Source organism: Dermochelys coriacea, chromosome 2, assembly GCF_009764565.3.
Source record: "Dermochelys coriacea isolate rDerCor1 chromosome 2, rDerCor1.pri.v4, whole genome shotgun sequence".
NCBI classification, from domain to species: Eukaryota; Metazoa; Chordata; order Testudines; family Dermochelyidae; genus Dermochelys; species Dermochelys coriacea.
This window is the reverse complement of record NC_050069.1, coordinates 27,532,126-27,552,722: the sequence shown is the minus strand read 5'-3', so window position 1 is coordinate 27,552,722 and position 20,597 is coordinate 27,532,126. Positions and strand designations below refer to the sequence as shown.

The 20,597-nt window shown below is 37.1% G+C and overlaps 1 protein-coding gene and 1 long non-coding RNA gene across 3 annotated transcripts in view; both read right to left on the bottom strand.

Annotated features, from left to right (window-relative positions):
- Positions 1-20,597, bottom strand: part of EIF3H (eukaryotic translation initiation factor 3 subunit H) — a 131,633-nt gene that overhangs the window by 48,222 nt on the left and 62,814 nt on the right. The window lies entirely within an intron of this gene.
- Positions 1,504-19,944, bottom strand: LOC122458607. Its single transcript, XR_006278678.1, has 3 exons — positions 19,856-19,944; positions 12,812-12,814; positions 1,504-3,990 (listed from the first exon to the last, which is right to left on the bottom strand). It is a non-coding gene; the product is annotated as an uncharacterized LOC122458607 (long non-coding RNA).

Genomic DNA, 20,597 nt, shown 5'->3' with positions numbered 1-20,597 from the left:
AGGTTATGACAGGGTTTGTTTTTTTCCCCCTTTATCCATAAGATTTCATAACATGCTTAAAATAGTCTAAATTCTGATTGCTCAGTGTTTGATATAAGGAACAAACCAGAAGGTTGCCCTAAAGATAAATGAAACATCTAGTGAAACATGTAATAAGCTTCAGGCTAACATCTGCTACTGAAGTTAGTATTCCTGGACCATAGCTGAAAGCTTGCAAACCTCTGGAAGGATAACTGAAAACAAGGAGGATTATAAGGAACACATTCCATAAGCTACACTGATGTTTCCTTTTCCATCAGAATTGACATTGTGCATTCGTGTGAGACATACATTTCCTAATGTTCATTACTAATATAAATTTATATTTAGAACTTCTCATGTAAAATCTATCATGTAATCTGACAAGAATTTAGATAGCTTTGTGCACACCAGCCCCTATCTAGATACTTAAATGGCCATCACTGTAGTTTAAGCCTTTCAGATAGTATGTTTAGATATAAATTTTGAGCATTAGGTCCAACCACACAGTTCCAAATTTAAACAGACAAAACAAAATTGTAAAATGCAAGGTTAGACAGTACAAAGCATACTTGTTATGATTAGTTACAAATGAAGCCATAAATACTTTTGAACATTGCAAACTAATACTGTAATCAAAATATAGACTGAAAAAAAAAGGAAACTTGACAGTGCTGCTTTTATAAAAGAAGGGTGTTCAATAGTCTCACCTTTCACTCCTAAACTTTTAATTTTCTGCCATAAACTATAGAACAATGCTTATGCTTAATACCTACACACATTACTTTGCATTTGTGACATTTTTAAAAGGCCCTATTGTGCCATCAAGAGTTTAGAAATAGGCAGATATCTGCACAGCAGGGGAAAAAAACCAGTTGCATTTTGCAACAGCTGTGAAAGATCAGTTTCCTCTGGAGTAACTGAAATCAACGGCAAACAAAAGTGTTTAGGAAATAAAATGTTTCCATCACCTCATACTCTCATCCACTTCCATTAGCACTGATGAAAGAGACACTGGATTTTACACAGTGTTATAAATGGTAGGAACATTACTGACAGTAGAAACAGAGCACAATCACTAAACAATTGTAACATCAAACCCAGCACAAAAACAAAAGTAGGGAATAAATACTCTGCTGGGCAATTGGTGAGTCAGACTTAGGATCAAGACATTATACTTACACACAAGTCTGTTATTCAGAGTACAAGTTGTTTAGTACTATTGGATACGATTAAAATGTTTAACATTTAATACAGGAATTCTTGAAATTTTCCACAGTGTAGAAGACCACATATTAATAAAAAGAAAAGGAGTACTTGTGGCACCTTAGAGACTAACAAATTTATTAGAGCATAAGCTTTCGTGAGCTACAGCTCACTCACGAAAGCTTGTGCTCTAATAAATTTGTTAGTCTCTAAGGTGCCACAAGTACTCCTTTTCTTTTTGCGAATACAGACTAACACGGCTGCTACTCTGAAACATATTAATAAAGAGACTGTTATGGATCACTACCCCTCCCACTCTTAAAACTGCAGATCACCTCTTCTGGAAAGTAATATGATTTTACCTGTATTTAATTATAGGTGGAAACAAGAAGAGCCAGAGCCATGTGACCAGCAACAACAAACCAGTTTGGGACTCTGATTCAATACATGTTTTAATCATCTCCAATAGAAGATAAAAATCTGATTCTTTTAAATAAAAATCAAAAGCGTAATTTTCTTATTTAAATCAGATTTTTGTTATTTAAATTGAGTTATTTTTTAAAAATAAAACTGTTTAAAAGAAATCTGAATTTAATACAAAATATGTTAAGTCCTAAACTACTTATGTCTTAAAACATTTAAATAAAAAATAAATGTGCTGAATCCCCGATTGAGCATCTATCGGAAACTTTGAGTTCAAGGTTGCTATTCTATATAGAGAAAGAATCGGGGGAAAATCTAACATTTGAGGTCAAGCTTTATAAATATGGCACAAAAGGTCATGTACTATATTAAGGGCTTGTTCCTGTGATGGACCTGGGGGCTGTGCTACTTGGTGCAAGAGATTGGCAAAGTCATCACAAACGTTAGGACCTAGCTCTGACTCCAGGAGACACCATCATGTATCTCATCAAGATCATCCACTGAGCATGCCTGGATGTGTGCTCTTATTTTATACCATCTCTCTACCTGAGCTCTGTTTGGCTCCGTTCTCAAATTATGAATATTTATGACTCCATCCACCATGAAAACTTAACTAACGGGAAAACACTGTCTGCCCAGTAACTACCAGTCCTTGCTTCTGGATGGTTCTGAGCACTTCAGGTAAATAGCCCTGCTCTGTCTCCTTGCATATGTACACAACCAGAGATACAAACAAACAGAAACCCATTTCTCAACTGCCTCCGTCTCTTTTATTTATTAAACATATAAAATACTGCAGTGCAAAAAAGCATGTGGGTTACATGAGCAGAAGTCTTGAATGTTTTTAGTTCTTTTTTTTTTTCTGGGGGAGTTAGTGCGCTGGGAGAGTTATGTAACTAGGAGGAGGAGCAGAGTCTGCTCCCAGAAAGGAACAACACTTATGTTAAAGCACAATACTATGGGAAGAAGGGACAATCTTCTTCAGAGTGCTGCCTCTATTGTGAATTTCAACACCTGGAAAGTGGAGAAAAAAAATTGTCCTGGCTGCAGGTTATAAACAAGACCCTATTTTGGAATATTTTAAGAAATTCCTGTACCTCTGGGTAAAAAAGGAATCAAATGTAAACAGTGGAATGAACAGATGCAAGGCCATCAGAATGAAACAACATTATGAAAATTGCTCCTCAAAAGGCAGTGACTTTGAAGATGATAATGGGGACATGCCTGAACAATCTGGATCAACTGGCTAGTAAACTTATTTTTGCACCGTTCTATGGACTGCCTATCAGGCCTTACTATGCTGCTAAATTATAACTTGGATTACTGTCATACATCTGTGTTTTGGATAGATTTATGAATTTCAAAATGTGTGCGTTCAAAATATAATTACTATGTTAGTTTGTTGTGGGAGTAGTTATCAATTATATTTTAACTGTTACTGCTGGACTTTTTTTTTATTATTATAATTAAATATTCATGGTGAACATTTCCTGTTTAAAAGTAAAGTTTTATTAGGCATTTATGAATTTTAACATTAAAAAAATTTAAGCAGTTTGGTATATTGCTGGAGATAAAGATTTTAATTGATTTAGATAATCCTTAAAAATACTGTTTTCCTTATAAAATTGAATTTAGAACAATTTATATAATTTAAACAGTGGTTTAAACAGCTGCAGTAGGAGACATCCCATTAATCTTTTTTTTTTTTTTTTTTTTTTTTTAAAGAAGTGCACTCATGCTTGGTAAGTGAGTAACTTTTTTTTTTCTTTTTAAAGTACACATTTTGTTTCAGGGTCCCACTTAGACATAAGAGGTTATAAGAGTGTCCACCATCTGAAATGTCTACAATTTTGGAGTCATCTGCTGGCAGCAAACAGCAGTGCTACAACTAAACATGTAAATTACCTGTATTTAAGACTCTATCATCCAGTGTGGATGAGTTCATAAATCAGGACCAGCCAACTCCAGCAAGACTCTACAGATGAAAAGATTGCTTGGCTCATGTATGCAACAAATTCTCCCTTTTTGTCTTGTTCAAAACAAACTTTTAACTGACATGGTTCAATCATTACAACTAGACTATACTCTACGTGGTGGAGCAGACATTGCTGGAAGGTTGCTGAATACAGTATATGAGGACATGGAACAGTGTGCAAAAAACATTGATGGGAAATTTGTTATTGAGAATCTTGACGGGTGGAGTAACGTACACAATGATCCAGTAATATGTGCTTGTTTGACAACAGAAGGTGGAGTTGTCTATCTTATGGAAACAACTGATACTTCAGGAAACGCCCATACAGCAGAATTCTTAAAAGAAGGAGCAGTAAAAGCATTAACAAACTATGAACTAATTCAGGTGTATACTTTGCCACAGACGGTGCTGAAAATCTAGCAAAGATGAGAAGAAATTTAGAAGAGGACAATGAAGGGAACCTGAAACTTATATGAGTGAGGTGTTGATCTGATACACCTTTCAGAGAAACACTTTACATAAAACTACAGGAATAAAAGAAAATATTGTCATTGCAAAATACTTCTGTAACAACCACTTTGTTCAGCTTCACTGAAGAGAGCACAGAGATCCAAAACTAATTCTCCCCCAAGATGTATGAGGGAATTCAATGTTTCACTGTTTTGAGCTATTTATTAAGAACTGTCCTAATCTGATAACCATTTATGAAGAAATTAATGACAAAACAGATAGAGCTACCCCAACCAAAGCCAACATCAGACTAACGAGAAATGTAGAGGATATGCTCTGTATAGAGAAACCTATTTCCATAGCCTTGGACAAACTGCAGAAAAATCACTGCTGTATTGGTGATGCAGGTGAAATTTGGAAAGAACTTAAAAAAACAATGAAGAAATACATAACAAAATTGAATTTCATACAGTAAAGAACTGGATGGATCAATCACTTACTCTACCTCATTTTCTTGCTAATATTGTCAACCCAAAGTATTAGGGTAGATACCTAACTGCTGAAGAAGATGCTGCTGTTATGACATAGAATCATAGAATATCAGGGTTGGAAGGGACCTCAAGAAGTCATCTAGTCCAACCCCCTGCTCAAAGCAGGACCAATCTGCATTTTTTGCCCCGATCCCTAAATGGTCCCCTCAAGGATTGAACTCACAATCCTGGGTTTAGCAGGCCAATGCTCAAACCACTGAGCTATCCCTCCCCTCTATATGCCCTGTAGAGTCTATAGGAAACTATACTGTGCTTCGTTTGACAATAAACCTGGACGGGTGCCTTTGTACCTTACTAGAGTCTGTGGTCTTTGGGGGTTCTCTCGGGGTCTGCTGTATCAGCGATCTGCGCAGAGCTGGGGCAGCACACAGAGGGAACATTCACGCAGCCGACTGTTATCATCATTGAACAAGAGAAGAGCACCACACTGGTAGCTACTGACAACAGGCATCACATAATGGAGGTATCCAAATTACAGGCCACTTATGAAAATATGGGTTTAACTGACAAGCCTGAGGGCAGCAGTGGAGAATTCAGGACTCTCAAAAACTAGCATTGCTAAGTAAATATTTATTTACATCACTACAGTATAGTCCACTGACCTGCATGGCTTGGACATGGGCATCTAATAATTACTCCTCAATCATGCTGAACGTCATACATTTCAGGACTGGAGAAGAACCATTCAGACAGTACAAATTTGCTGATGCTTTAAAAAAATCAGACCACTGAACTGATTTAAGTCATTAGCTAAGCAGCTGGAACCAGAGTTTGTCGAAAGGCTAAACCAACTTTTAAAGCAGTTGCCTTTTCTATAGGCACTGAAAGAATATTTTCTTCATTTGGACTAATTCATTCAAAGTTCAGAAATCAATTGGGAGTTAAAAACTTGTCTCTCTCCAAGTCTATGACTAAAAATGAGAAAGGGGGAACGAAATGTATTAGTTTTAAAAGTCTGAAGGACAGTCTACATAACTTAGATTGTGGTCTCATTTTCACGAGACTTCGGCAAGTAGGAATTTAAGCTCCAGTTACTATCACTTAGGCATATTTGAACATTTTCCCAGGTTAACCTGAAATAATCAGTTTAATTCACTGACTACAGTTAATGCCCCTGTTCCTTGAATAAATAATTTAGTTGTAAATGTGAAACATGTTTTGACAAGAGAAGTTCATGTATCCAAAACATTTAAGGTTGCTTGTTTAATAAAAATAAATGTTATATGCTGTTTTGGGTGTTTAAATGCTAGTTATCCTAATGCAGCTTGACACAAATCATGAATAAAAAGTTATTATCTAGTAAACATGCAATAGATCACTCACTATTTTCTAACATACTAAAAATGTACAGTTAATAAGAATGACAATATTAAGCAATGTAATTGCTTAAATAAATGTATATAGTTATAAATGTACGCTCCCAGGTAGGGCAAAGATGTACCAAATCTAATGTAAAGTCTTTATTTCATGTTTTATTGGTTATATCAACCAAGAATGGTACTTTCTTTAGAAAATAACCAAAGTAGTTTATTCTGTTTTTGTACAAGTCCGCTCTCTGAACTTGGCCCTAACAAACATTAAAGAGAGGATGGCACCCACATTATATTTAATTTTATAAACTACAATTTATTCTTGTTGAAAATACCCATACCAATCAACGCACAATTCTTTCCACCCCATGATATAAACCCTTCTATTGCCTACTTAATACTTGCCTTGAGTGAGGTGTAAATGAGAGCTCTTTTAAAACAACCAAGAGACAGTTGCAAGAGCACATTAAATTTAAACACTACATACCACAAGATGTCCCCACAACAGCCTTCAATTGCTTCTGAAACTGCTGTAGTATTAAGTCTAAACAGAAGATTGTCTGTCTGATCTTTTGGCAATCTGCGCTCTAACAAGAGTTGTAATTTGCTCCTTAGAAGGATTCTCAAGACTACCAGGACTTTTATCAGTGATAGTACTCACAAGAAACTGACTTAAACCTAACAAATCTTTTTCAACATCCCATCATTAAACATTTCATTTACCAAATAAAACTACACACACGCAAAAAAATGTATCTACTAGAAAGAGAAGCACTTGGTAATGAACTCTCAAACAAAGTTATAGTTAACAAGAAATTATATTTACTAAAATTTTTAAAATGGAAAGGAAAATGGGGGAAAACCTTAATGAACCTAACTTACATGCTACAGGATTTATTTAATCAACTTATTGAAAAGGAGCTTCCGAATTTCCAAAGAGGATAAGTTTTTAAAACATGGATGCCTTTAGATGTCTAAAAAGTTAGCATGAGTTAGCATTTGTTTATCAATTAAAACACTTGGTTACTTGAATAAATATAGATGAATAGTGTACTCCTACACAGAATGAGTCTCCACACCAGAATTTGAGAACTGTTAGATTAGGGTAAACTGAGAATCCAACTGCCCTTCTTTATACCACACATTATATCACATTGTATCTCATCTTATTTTCTCCCTTCCAAACTCCAACTAGGCCTCAAATATTTTCATCGCTCTCCTCCTAACTTTTTCTCTGTTGGACAAAATGATTGCACTATTCAACATATGTACTATCAATTTCAATAACAGTATTATATAATGTATCCATATTATTCTTTATCCTATGAAGCATAACACTCAATTCACATTTTTCACCTGTTTTAGTATGTTGAGCAGCTGTCTTTAATCTCCTCCCACCCCCTTTCATAGGTTACAGCCAATTCAGAACCCAGTATGGACAAGTAGTTTGTATTATTACTTCCTATGGGAATTAACCTTAAAATGAAATTTCATCTGCCATATGTTACCCATTTTCCTCATTTTGTGAGGTCCCTCAGCATTTCCTTGCAATCTGACCTAGTCCTAAAGTATTTGTATCAATAAGGTCACAACAGTTGCTTTTAGCTCATTTCTCTAGGCACTCAGGGCAGATTTCCAAAGGTGTTTAGGCACCCAAAGATGCAAATAGGCATCTGGTAGTATTTTCAAAAGCTCCATGGCACCTAACTCCCATTGATTGTTACCTCAACCGGGGTGTATTGATTTAAATTAAGGCAATTTAAATCAGCCATTTGAACAGTGATTTAAATCACCAAATGGAAAGCCTTGATTTGAATGATCCATTTTATTCAACTTTTCCATTTGTACTATTTTATTTTCTAAAGAAAGATGCGTTCTCATTGGTTATATACACATTAAAGCATGTGGATTTACAATGAAATAGAGCCTTTACGCTAGATTTGATACATCTGTTTACTACCTAGGATGGTACAGTATAACTATATACATTTAAGCAATTATAGAATTTAATATTTTCAGATGCTTATTAATTGAAGATTTTAGTATATTAGAAAACAGTAAATGATATATTTATTGACTAGATAAATGAACTTTTTGCTTATGATTTGTGCAAGCTGTTGCATTACGATAGTAACTGGAATTTAATTAAACACACAAAACAGCATATAAATATTTTTATTAAACAAGCAAGCCCTTAATATATTTATGAAGCTCGACCTAAAAGAGATGGTTTTCCTCGATTCTTTCTTTATATAGAAACAGAGTCTTAGACTAAGTTTTTGATAGAGGATTATGGATTCAGCATATTTATTTTTTATTTAAATGCTGTAAGAGAAAATGAATTTGGGCTTTAACGTATCTTCTATTAAACTCAGATTTCATTTTAAACATGGCTTATTTTTAAAAAGAAAAATATGTCTTATAATTTAAATAAAATCAAAACAATCAGATTTTAATTCATTTATGTTTATCCACATTGATCTCAACCAGTTTTTAAAATTCTTTAAGGTTTGCTACAGGGAATCAAGGGAGTACTAATTTTCATATATAGTCTTTTGTGAAGGACTTTTTATACAATCTTTGAAAATCTTAAATTATACCCACATTTAGGCATTTTGTTTGTAATTTTTTTTCCAGAGATTTTAACAGGTTGGAGACATAACCTTCTCTTAAAAGTGCAGTTATGGTGTATCCCCATTCAACATATTCCGATTGATCTATTGTCACAGTCTCTTTAATTATTTTCTCTCTGATCTTTTCTTGTACTGAAGGAAGGATCAGTGGTTTATTTTTCCTGGAATCACCTTTAACACATTTTCTCAAGGAGGTTACAATACTGGCAACAATCTTCCAGCGCTCTGGCATAGCAGCTCTGGCTGTTTTCAGTAATAAAATACAAATTTTGTAGCAGATTAGCTACTTCTTCTTGTGTTCCTTTTTAACTTTTGAAGAATGCCATCTGGTCCTAGTATTGCAATTTAATTGGTCTTCACCTGTAAACTGTTTTGTCCCTACTATATCAAACAAACTGGACAGCTGGGCTTTTGCTTACATTCCTACCAAATCCACAAACTGACCAATCAAGAGTCAGAATAGATGCTTCCATGAACTCAGCAGCTCAAGCCTCATTCCCCAGTTATTTTTGCTTTTACAAGACAATAACACAAGAAAATTAAATATCCCCATCAAAACCTTAAAGGGTTACATACATGCAAATTATTCAAATGAAGTATCGGAAGTATCTATGTCCTAAGACCAGATTTCATCAAACATGCTAAAACTTGAGAACTGTACTAAGCACTCTGCACTCAAAAGCCACATGAATCATCACTCCATGCCACTTCAGACACATTCATCGGACTGTCATTAAAGGGATGTCTGTTGGAGTGACAATATTTTGTGGAAACAATTGCTTTTTATGTAAGATACTATACTCTTGTTGAGCAGAAACAAAGATGTCTTCCACTGTATATGACATGTCAGAGGTGATCCATCTAGCTATAATGGATCCAATTCTTGCACCAATTTTAAGTTCTGCAAACAGTACAAAACCAGGTATCATTATTCCTGAAATACTTTATCCTGCTTAGGGAAAATTTAAAAGAACATTAGGGAAAACTGGGAAGGATCAAAACAAAAAAATCAGAAGATAATTGATTTTTGAACATACCTCAATACTGCATGGTAATAACTACTGAGTTAATGGCCAACGTTAAGAAAAAAAATCTTGCATGATAGTAACAATTTCCTGCATCTTTCTCGAAGTGGTAGATTAACGGGAACCATAGCCAATGGGTTAAAGTGTGGGGACTCGACTGGAATGGATGAATAAAGGAAAGCATAATCACAGAAAACCATTTACATGGAACGCTCATCCTGAACTTCTAAAAGGGAGCCTATTTGAACCTATAAGATATTCTATAGCAGCCACCTGAATTCTGAGGTTACTTTAAATGAATGAAAAATTGAAATTTATGTTGGACGTGACAGGACAATAAAATACACCCATTTCTGATGATTTACACACAAATGTCCAACCTAAGGGTAAATTAACTTATTTTTGTGAGGTGCTCAGCTACTACACTGAGTGTCACAGGAAAACCAACAAAAATGCAACACATGCAATTCTAAATTTGCTTATAGAAAAAAGTCTTACGACAACGTCCCTCCTAAACACACTGTCTAGTTAAGCAAGTTGCTAACTAAAGCTGTTTATTCTAAAGAATTGCACTCGTTTCTCATGCTTCACATGTCAACACCTTGCAAGTCTATTGGGCCTGAGTTAGAGTTGAAATAGTTACTTAATAAGTGGCCTATCGATTCACTCTAAATACCATTATTTTTGTTCTGGTCAAATATTTCCATTTTCAAGAGTTATAAAGGTTCAGATTTTTTCAATATTGAAAAAAAAATATTGACAAGATTAAAGGAAAACCAGGAAAAGTTATGAAATTAGAAAGGACCCTCAAGCAGTAAGAGACTAATAGTTTGCTTTTCCACCTCCATTTCCATTATTAGCTCCCTTCTGATGACCCCAGTTAAGACTCTCACCCAAGTAAATGCATTCTCTCAGCACACAAGTGTAGTACTGAGGGCATTCCTCTTGTTCCCACCTGTGGCCACTCTGACCTCTCAACCTGGATTGATTCTCTATTCTAGCTTCCCCATATTAGCCCGCAGTACAAGTTTTGCCTCTTTACCTTGTAGGAACACCATAATAATGCTCCCTCATAATTTATATATGTCGTCTCTCCCTGTGCTCCTCAAAGCACCACTCTCTACTCTATGCCCACCCCATGCTTTGTCTACTTACAAACCGTTACAAACATATGGAATACACTGTAAATTAATACTTACAAAGCTTTCTCCAAAAAAACACACCTTAAAAATAACCTTTTCCAGGACACAGTTCAGATAAACAAAACCCACCAGTACATTTTCATATTTAAATTCCATCCTACAGTTGGCCCTATAGTGTAAGTCCCATGGGGCAGTAAAGCTGATGGCAAAATTCTACCATACATCAGCTTGTACACTTGTGCTCTTTCTGTTGTCAAGTAACTGCTTAACATGACTGATATTTACTTCAAGCCCTCCCATTGTTCCAAACCCTGAATTTGTATTCATTTTTATATTCCAGTACAAAAATTGGTCCTATTAGTAAAATTATGAATGGTTGACTTCCACTGTGTACTAGCGAATATTCCCAATAAACCCCAAAAGGTTTTATTATTAAAAATTTAGAACAACAAATTTGATCTTCACATAAATATGAGAGTCACTGTGTGTCCGTTTCCTTACTCTGCTTGGGAATAAAATTTAATTAATTAATTAGCATCAAAACTAGCTAATTCAGTAAAGAAAATTCCTCCAGGGCTGAGTCATTAATACTCAAAGTTCCTTTCCAGCCCAATGTGAAGTGAAACAACAAACATACCTTTCACATTCAGTCAATTGGGTATTAAAGTTTTCTGTGAAGACAGTATAACTACATACTAGGGATTCGTTTTTCTGGGCTTGGTCATGGTGTACATCTTCTGAAAATTGGAGCACAGCAAATAAATTTGACCTTCAAATCATCCCATAAAACAGGAATGCTATCATGAAAATTGTATTTTTTTTAAAATCAGTCTTTAGCTTTAATACACATTTTTAAAATGTGCAGAAAGGCACTTGTGCGCTATAAATCTAACCCCTGCTATCTAGCCATGATACTGCAGCTAGGCATGATCCTAACTTAAAAAAACACGTTTCAGAGTAGCAGCCGTGTTAGCCTGTATTCACAAAAAGAAAAGGAGTACTTGTGGCACCTTAGAGACTAACACATTTATTTGAGCATAAGCTTTCGTGAGCTACAGCTCACTTCATCAGATGCATTCAGTGGAAAATACAGTGGGGAGATTTATATACACACAGAAACAATGGGTGTTACCATACACACTGTAAGGAGAGTGATCACTTAAGATGAGCTATTACCTGCAGGAAGGGGGCGGAGGGGAGAGAGGAAGAAAACCTTTTGTAGTGATAATCAAGATGGGCCATTTCCAGCAGTTGACAAGAACGTCTGAGGAACGGGAGGGTGGGGTGGGGGGAAAGAATAACATGGGGAAAAGTTTTTGTGTAATGACCCATCCACTCCCAGTCTCTATTCAAGCCTAAGCTAATTGTATCCAGTTCGCAAATTAATTCCAATTCAGCAGTCTCTCCTTGGAGTCTTCCTGAAAACACCATCCTGGCCACTATGGATGTAGAAGTCCTCTACACCAACATTTCACACAAAGATGGACTACAAACCGTCAGGAACAGTATCCCCAATAATGTCACGGCTAACCTGGTGGCTGAACTTTGTGACTTTGTCCTCACCCATAACTATGTCACATTTGGGGACAATATATACCTTCAAATCAGCGGCACTGCGATGGGTACCAGCATGGCCCCACAGTATGCCAACGTTTTTATGGCTGACTTAGAACAACGCTTCCTCAGCTCTCGTTCCCTAATGCCCCTACTCTACTTGCGCTACATTGATGACATCTTCATCCTTTGGACCCATGGAAAAGAAGCCCTTGAGGAATTCCACCATGATTTCAACAATTTCCATCCCACCATCGACCTCAGCCTGGACCAGTGCACACAAGAGATCCACTTCCTGGACACTACAGTGCTAATAAGCGATGGTCACATAAATACCACCCTATATCGGAAACCTACTGACCGCTATTCCTACCTACATGCCTCCACCTTTCATCCAGATCACACCACACAATCCATTGTCTACAGCCAAGCTCTACGATAGAACTGCATTTGCTCCAACCCCTCAGACAGAGACAAACACCTACAAGATCTCTATCAAGCATTCTTACAACTACAATATCCACCTGCTGAAGTGAAGAAACAGATTGACAGAGCCAGAAGAGTACCCAGAAGTCACCTACTACTGGACAGGCCCAACAAGGAAAATAACAGAACGCCACTAGCCATCACCTTCAGCCCTCAACTAAAACCTCTTCAACGCATCATCAAGGATCTACAACCTATCCTGAAGGATGACCCATCACTCTCACAGATCTTGGGAGACAGGCCAGTCCTTGCTTACAGACAGCCCCCCAACCTCAAGCAGATACTCACCAGCAACCACACACCACACAACAGAACCACTAACCCAGGAACCTATCCTTGAAACAAAGCTGGTTGCCAACTCTGTCCACATATCTATACAGAGGATACCATCATAGGGCCTAATTACATCAGCCACACCATCCGAGGCTCGTTCACCTGCGCATCCACCAATGTGATATATGCCATCATGTGCCAGCAATGCCACTCTGCCATGTACATGGATCAAACTGGACAGTCTCTACGTAAAAGAATAAATGGACACAAATCAGATGTCAAGAATTATAACATTCAAAAAAACAGTTGGAGAACACTTCAATCTCTCTGGTCACTCGATTACAGACCTAAGAGTGGCTATTCTTCAACAAAAACACTTCAAAAACAGACTCCAACGAGAGACTGCTGAATTGGAATTAATTTGCAAACTGGATACAATTAACTTAGGCTTGAATAGAGACTGGGAGTGAATGGGTCATTACACAAAGTAAAACTATTTCCCCCACCCCCCACTGTTCCTCAGACGTTCTTGACAAGTGTTGGAAAGGGCCCATCTTGATTATCACTACAAAAGGTTTTCTTCCTCTGCCCCTCCCCCCACTTTCCTGCTGGTAATAGCTCATCTTAAGTGATCACTCTCCTTACAGTGTGTATGGTAACACCCATTGCTTCATGTTCTCTATGTATACAAATCTCCCCACTTTATTTTCCACTGAATGCATCCGATGAAGTGAACTGTGGCTCACGAAAGTTTATGCTCAAATAAATTTGTTAGTCTAAGGTGCCACAAGTACTCCTTTTCTTTTTAAAAAAACACCAAAATGATATGATTTGCCAGGTTCCCAAAAATGCTCGACATTCAGGCCAGGGACAAAAAACAACCACTACCCTGCTCTCAGATAACAGTTGAATAACTATATGGTATCCAAAGCAGCAGCATAGTATTCACACACATCAAATTTAATAAAATGTCCCCAATAAAAGTTAATCAGAAGTGTTTGAATGTATTGGCAGTAAAGCATATTTTATGGCCAGTAGAGTCAATCCTCTTCTATGTATGTGACAAATTAACTGAGCACTGAAAATAGGAGATCAGTACCATTTCAAAAATGAAAAACGAATGAGTCAACCAGCAGAGAGAACCCAAGTGTTACTTCCCAAATGGAATAAGCATATAAGCGAAAACAAAAATCCTCGAATCCTTTTGTACTAGTTCAGGGTCAAAATGTTTATTCATTTTTTGACTTGTGAAAATGATGTTAGTGTGCCATGATCTAGAAATGGAACAGCACTACAACATCGCTACACTACAGCACTATAACAAGCAATAGATACTCCACACTTTGAGAACCCTGATAATCAACTACACCCTGAACACAGGCAGTCTGAGACCGCAAAGTATGTCCTGGTAAGCACTGAACAAAACAAAGAAACCAGAGCCAACAGGTCGTAAGAATGAATAGGAGATAGGGGCCAAAATTTTGAAGTTACACTGATGTAGACTGGGAGCATCACCAGTGAAACCAACTGTGCAACTCTAGTGTAACAGAGCAGAATTTGGCCCAATTATAATTCAGAAATTTAGTTGGTCAACTAAAACAATCCCTATACCATTTATAAAGCTTTTCATATTTTGGCCCCATTAACAATGGCAAGCTTTATATGTCTTTTAAAAGCTTTCCCTTTAAGAATCAGTTGGGTTAGGCTATTTACATGAAGATAAACAAGCTCTAGCTACTTTTATTTTACAGAACTATTGTATAATGGCATGCTAAACGAGATGCAGAACAGAGAAGCAGAACACTTAAACAGTAGGTCTGGGTTGAAAGTATGTGTAAATTACAACTTTCTCTATCTTGAATACTTGACTGATGATTTTGCTTTGCAGTATGATCTGCATCACTGCCTATTAACAAGCACAAGGAGAACTCTCTCCTGCAAGGCAGAGGCAGCTAAAATGAAAGATTAAAACCAATCATCAGTCTTGTCAAGTCTGCAGGATCTTAAGGGAAGTCCTGTTTACTTTTTTCTTTTGCTTAGGAGATGCCACAGGTCAAAAACGTTTCACTTATTGTTTGGGGATATGGCTAATAACTTTCTTTCGTCACCTTTCTCTCAGTTCTTAAAATTAGTAGAAAGCCACCACTGACAAAGGATGGTATGTATAATAAGGAAACCACATTTAGAGAGTTTGGGGGTTCACAGTATTCATTTATATTCAGGGTGTATAGTTCAAACTAAATATAAACTGCGGTGTTTTCAAACATCTTTGATGAACTTCTATCTTATGAATGACTACTCTCAAATAGTCACCTTTCTACATACTTTAAATGGTATAGTATGTTGCAAAGAGCACTCTTCCTGAAAGATAAAATTTTCATATTCCAGAATATATTTAGTCTGAATGCCTAGTTCTGTACTTTTTGAATATATTAAATTCTGCTTGCCAATAGGAGCACTCAGCAGGATTTACACCCAGTATACATGACAGATTTTAGATAAAGATGGTGACAGTAATGAACAGGGTAATTTTTCTGATCAATTTATTCTTATAGCCTTTCTCTAGTGAATTTTTTGTTCAATGAACAAATTTACACCTCACAAGTATGAATTGACTGATTAAGAGTAGCCCATCTACTCCAACAGCAAAGATTTTCTTTAAAGCTATGTCTTGATTGCTAAGTAGTATATATTTACATTGAGAAAGTAATTCTATAAAATCCTAACGGAGACAAGATAGAGGTGTTTTTACCACAATGCAGTACACTATACTCTCCCACAAATCTGGTTGTCCACTAGGATATGCCTGGTAACATAAAGGAAACCAGAAGGTATAACAGGGCTTTGGATGGAAACAATAAGGGACACCTGAACAGAAGCCACTGACAAGCTGACTGGCTAAGAGTATCAAAGAAGAGAAAGTAGAGAGCACTAGAATATACAATCCTTGCACTATTCCAGAGAGGTGAAGCCAACATTTAAGAGGTAGCAATGAAAGGGCATCAGGACCCTACCATGCTCTGGATTCTCATTCAAAATTACACTGAAGTGGAATTATCCAGACCTTCCCATAAAATCTCTCTCTTGTAGGGCTGTACTCCAAAGGACCACAGGGAAAATTCTTAAATGACCAAAGACAAGAACAGTATGTAGGCAGGAGTAGAGTTGTGGAATGGTCAGAACTCTATGTAGAGGTCAATGAAGGAATAAAAACTGGGGCAGGACTAGGAAGGGACATGGTTAGAGTGGTATATGATTATCTCTATATCAGCATTTTGGATAAATTAGATAACAGTGATGCTAAAAAGTAAGCGGTGGTGGAGGACATGAGAAATTACCAAAGTGTGTAGTAGTGTGGTAAGGAGAAAAGAAGAAAAGGCAAAATTTTGGAAACGTTATTGAGGAAAATACACTATTTAGCGAGGATCCAGATAGAATGGAAGAAAAAAAACAAATAAGTAATCTATAAGCATGGATGACACCATGATGACAAAGTCAACCCAGATGTGGTGGTAGGACATTCAAGGAAGAGATGCAAGACTACGCAGCATGATGCTCTAAGTTTAAACCAAAGAGCCTATTGTTCAGAGATTAGTGGTTAAATATATCCAAGTCCTGTGTCCACTATAGCCTCCACCACAGCTACAAAGTTTGTTAGTAAAAACAAATCCCTTTTCTACTCCACTATTTCAATAGTGCTTTGTTTCTTGCAGCTCTCTATGCCTGGAAGTCACCCAAGAAGAACATAAGGCCTATTCCCACTCTTCTTCTGAGAGACTCACTTCTTCCACTAAGTCAACCAACTATAACATTGAAGAGAGGTTAAAATATATTATAGTCATTTCTACCTTTAAAGTGGAATCACATATTTTGTTTCAAAATCATATTTACTCTTCTAGAGCCCTTTCACGAATAACAATTGGCTTCTAAGTGTCTAGCATTTTATAATTAAATTACAGCTAAAGACTGCAAAAATAAATTGATCCATTTGCTAGTTTGTTGAAGCCTAGTTATATGCGAGCCATCCTATTCCTATATGCTAAAATATGCATATTTGGCTTGAGTGTCTTGAAGAGGAATTATCCATTTTTAAATAAATAACTTCAGAGACTTCACTGTGTCTATAAAATTTTGTAGTTCTTTTAGGTCACTGAGGATTTCAAAGGCAGACTGCTAATTCAAGAGGCTTCTAGACATTTCTTGATAAAGAATTTTTTTTTTCAATTGCTTGTCAGGGTGGATAAAAATCAATGATTTTTTTTTTATTTAAAATGCATTTTTTTTGATAAAATGCTTTTTGAGGAAAAAAAACTACCTAAAGATAGTTTTAATTAAGATACACATAAAACTTAGATAATTTTTTCACTTCAAGGTCCAAGGGACACAGATAAGGTTTTCATCTCGAGGCCAAAAGACCAAAAACATCAAGACACTTGATCACAGCCTTGGATAAGTCAAGAGACTACTTACACTTGATCTTAGAGCTCAAAGATCTCATCATGGAATAGGGATTATAAATTCTAATTCTATAGTATGAGAAGATATATTCATGTAATGTTTAAGAAAAGTTTTGTAAATGAGTTCCAATAGTTAATGGATTAAGGACTATATTGAATTATTATATCAAGAATAAACAAACACAAATCAGACATCAGGAATGGTAACATCCACAAGCCAGTGAGCGAACACTTCAATCTCCCTGGACATTCTATAAAAGACTTAAAAGTAGCCATACTTCAACAAAAAAACCTTCAAAAACAGACTTCAAAGAGAAACTGCAGAATTAAAATTCATTTGCCAATTTAACACCATTAATTTGGACTTGAATAGGGACTGGGAGTGCCTGGTTCACTACAATAGTGGTCTCCAAAGTGGGATGTACGCATCCGAGGGGGTGTGCCAGAGGATCCCGGGGAGTGCACGGCAGGAGGAGTGCTGCCGGACAGCACTGCGCCATTTTTTTCCTTCGGCAGCAACTCTGCACGCCTGCAGCAGGCCTTCCCCTCCGGCGGCACGCCTGCAGCAAGTCTTCCCCTCTCCAGTCTTCGGTGGCATGTCTGCGGCAGGTCTTCCCCTCTCCCGTCTTCAGCGGCACTGTGGGGGTGCGTGATCTAAAAACTTTGGAGACCACTGCACTACAAAAGCAACTTTCCCTCTCTTGGTATTGACACCGCCTCCTCAATTATTGGGAGTGGACCATATCTAACCTGATTGAATTGGCCCTGTCAACACTGGTTCTCCACTTGTAAGTTAACTCCCTTCTCTTTATGTGTTGATATAATAATGCCTGCATCTGTAATTTTCACTGCATGCATCTGAAATGGGTTTTTTCCCCACAAAAGCTTATGCCCCATCATAAATATAAAGGGAAGGGTAACCACCTTTCTGTATACAGTGCTATAAAATCCCTCTGGCCAGAGGCAAAACCCTTTCACCTGTAAAGGGTTAAGAAGCTAAGGTAACCTCGCTGGCACCTGACCCAAAATGACCAATGAGGGGACAAGAGACTTTGAAATCTGGAGGGGGGGGGGGGACAAAGGATTCTGGCTGTCTGTGTGTTGCTTTTTCCGGCAACAGATCAGGAATGCAGCCTTCCAACTCCTGTTAAGTTGGAAAGTAATCTAGCTACAAAATGCATTAGATTTCCTTTTGTTTAATGGCTGGTCAAATAAGCTGTGCTGAATGGAACGTATATTCCTGTTTTTGTGACGTTTAGGTACTTAAAGTTTTGCCTAGAGGGATTCTGTACGTTTTAAATCTGATTAACCTGTAAGGTATTTCCCATCCTGATTTTACAGAGGTGATTCTTCTAGCTTTTCTTTAATTAAAATTCTTCTTCTAAGAGCCAGATTGATTTTTCATTGTTCTTAAGATCCAAGGGTTTGGGTCTGCGTTCACCTGTACAAATTGGTGAGGATTATTATCAAGCCTTCCTCAGGAAAGGGGGTGTAGGACTTGGTGGGATTTGGGGGGAGGGGGGGGAAAGATGTCTCCAAGTGGTCTCTTTCCCTGTTCTTTGTTTAAAAACGCTTGGTGGTGGCAGTGTACTGTTCAAGGACAAGGCAAAGTTTGTACCTTGGAAAAGTTTTTAACCTAAGCTGGTAAGCATAAGCTTAGGGGGTCTTTCATGAAGGTCCCCACATCTGCACCCTAGAGTTCAGAGTGGTGAAGGAACCTTGACATGCCCCAATAAATTTGTTAGTCTTTAAGGTGCTATCGGGCTCATTGTTTTTGTTTAGGAGAATCCATCCTCAGCATACAGGATTCTGAAGACTATCCACCTTCAAGATCACCATCATTTTCTATAGTTTCAGAGTTATCTGCCAATGACAGTATTTCAGTCACATCATGTATGTCACAGCCTCAGTATATGGCCTGTTGCAAAAAAACATCTCCATCATCCAGAAACAACTGAAACAGATAAGTTTGTGATAAGAACCAGCAGATTACAAAAAGAGGTAATTGATGAAAAAATTGCCCAGTTTGCTTATGCAACAAACTCTCTTTCCCTATGATTGAGAACCCAAACTTCAGTCATTAAGACCAGGATACAGTCCACCCAACAGAGCAGATGTTGCAGGCAAATTGCTGGATAAAGCGTATGAAAGAGAAACTGAGCAGTGTGCAAAAGGTCTAGAGGTGAAATTGTTAACCTGAGTCTTGATGGGTGGAAAAATGTTCACAATGATCCTGTTGTATGTGTTTGTGTGACAACAGAAGAAGGGAATGTCTTCCTTACAGACACAATTGATACATCAGGAAATGCACAGCCGAATATTTACAAATAGATATAAAAGCTATAACAAAACTGTGAAAAAATTTCAAATGTCTAGTACGCAGCTTGGTCACAGACAATGCTGCAAATGTATCCAAGATGAGAAGAAATTATTTAGAAGAGCTAACATTTATTATTTAGAAGCTAACATACGGTTGCAGTGCTCATTTGCTGCACCTCCTAGCCAAAGACTTCAGTATTCCAAAAATAAAGGCTAACGTTGTTGAAATTGCAAAATACTTCTTTAACAACCACTTTCAGCAGCTGCTCTGAAAAAAGTGGGAGGAACCAAGCTAACTCTCCCACAAGATGTGCGATGGAACTGTTTTGAGCACTACATCAAGACTGGCCGAATCTGATGACAGTTTGTGAACAAAATCGTGAAAAAATAGATGGCACTGTCACAGCTAAAGTTCTCAACATCGGGCTTAAGAGAAATGCTGAACACATGCTGAGTACCCTGAAGCCTATTTCTGTAGCCTTGAACAAAATGCAGGGAAATAGCTGTTTCATTGATGATGATACTGAAATTTTGAAGGAACTGAGTGAGATCTTAAAAAGAGAAATATGCAATGACAGAGTTAAATTACAAGCATTAAAAAACCAAATGGGACAAGCACTATCTCCAGTTCATTTTCTTGCAAATATTCTCAGTACTCCGCACCAGGGTCAAATCTTAACTGCTGAAGAAGAGGAGTTGGCTATGACATAGACATCCAAACCTAAGGGCTAAAAGATGTATTTGAAAATGAAAAACTGATGGATATAATTAGATT